The sequence below is a fragment of the Mandrillus leucophaeus genome, unplaced genomic scaffold, assembly GCF_000951045.1.
Source record: "Mandrillus leucophaeus isolate KB7577 unplaced genomic scaffold, Mleu.le_1.0 Scaffold327, whole genome shotgun sequence".
Taxonomy (NCBI): domain Eukaryota; kingdom Metazoa; phylum Chordata; class Mammalia; order Primates; family Cercopithecidae; genus Mandrillus; species Mandrillus leucophaeus.
Window position 1 is genome coordinate 3,034,226 of NW_012103443.1, and position 1,116 is coordinate 3,035,341.

Genomic DNA, 1,116 nt, shown 5'->3' on the forward strand with positions numbered 1-1,116 from the left:
CCAGAAAATCTAGAAGAAGTGGATGAATTCCTGGACACATACACCCTCCCAAAACTACACCAGGAAGAAGTTGAATCCCTGAATAGACCAATAACAGGCTTTGAAATTGAGGTAATATTTAATAGCCTACCAACCAAAAAAAGTCCAGGACCAGATGGATTCACAGTCAAATTCTACCAAAGGTACAAGGAGTAGCTGATACCATTCCTTCTGAAACGATTCCAATCAATAGAAAAAGAGGGAATCCTCCCTAACTCATTTTATGAGGCCAACACCATCCTGATACTAAAGCATGGCAGAGACACATACACAAAAAAAGAGAATTTTAAACCAATATCCCTGATGAACATTGATGCAAAAATCCTCAATAAAATACTGGCAAACCAAATCTAGCAGCACATCAAAAAGTTTATCTACCATGATCAAGTGGGCTTCATCCCTGGGATGCAAGGCTGGTTCAACATATGCAAATCAATAAATGTAATCCAGCATGTAAACAGAACCAAAGACAAAAACCTCATGATTATCTCCATACATGCAGAAAAGGCCTTTGACAAAATTCAACAGCCTTTATGCTAAAATCTCTCAATAAATTCGATATTGAAGGGATGTATGTCAAAATAATAAGAGCTATTTATGAGAAACCCACAGCCAATATCATACTGAATGGGCAAAAACTGGAAGCATTCCCTTTGAAAACTGGCACAAGACAGGGATGCCCTCTCTCACCACTCCTATTCAACATAGTGTTGGAAGTTCTGGCCAGGGCAATCAGGCAGGAAAAAGAAATAAAGGGTATTTAATTAGGGAAAGAGGAAGTCAGATTGTCCCTGTTTGCAGATGACATGATTTTCTATTTAGAATACCCCATCGTCTCAGCTCAAAATCTTCTTAAGCTGATAAGCAACTTCAACAAAGTCTCAGGATACAAAATCCATGTGCAAAAATCACAAGTATTCTTATACACCAATAACAGACAGAGAGCCATATCATGAGTGAACTCCCATTCACAATTGCTTTGAAGAGAATAAAATACCTAGGAATCCAACTTACAAGGGATGTAAAGGAACTCTTCAAGGAGAACTACAAACCACTGCTCAGTGAAATAAAAGAGGA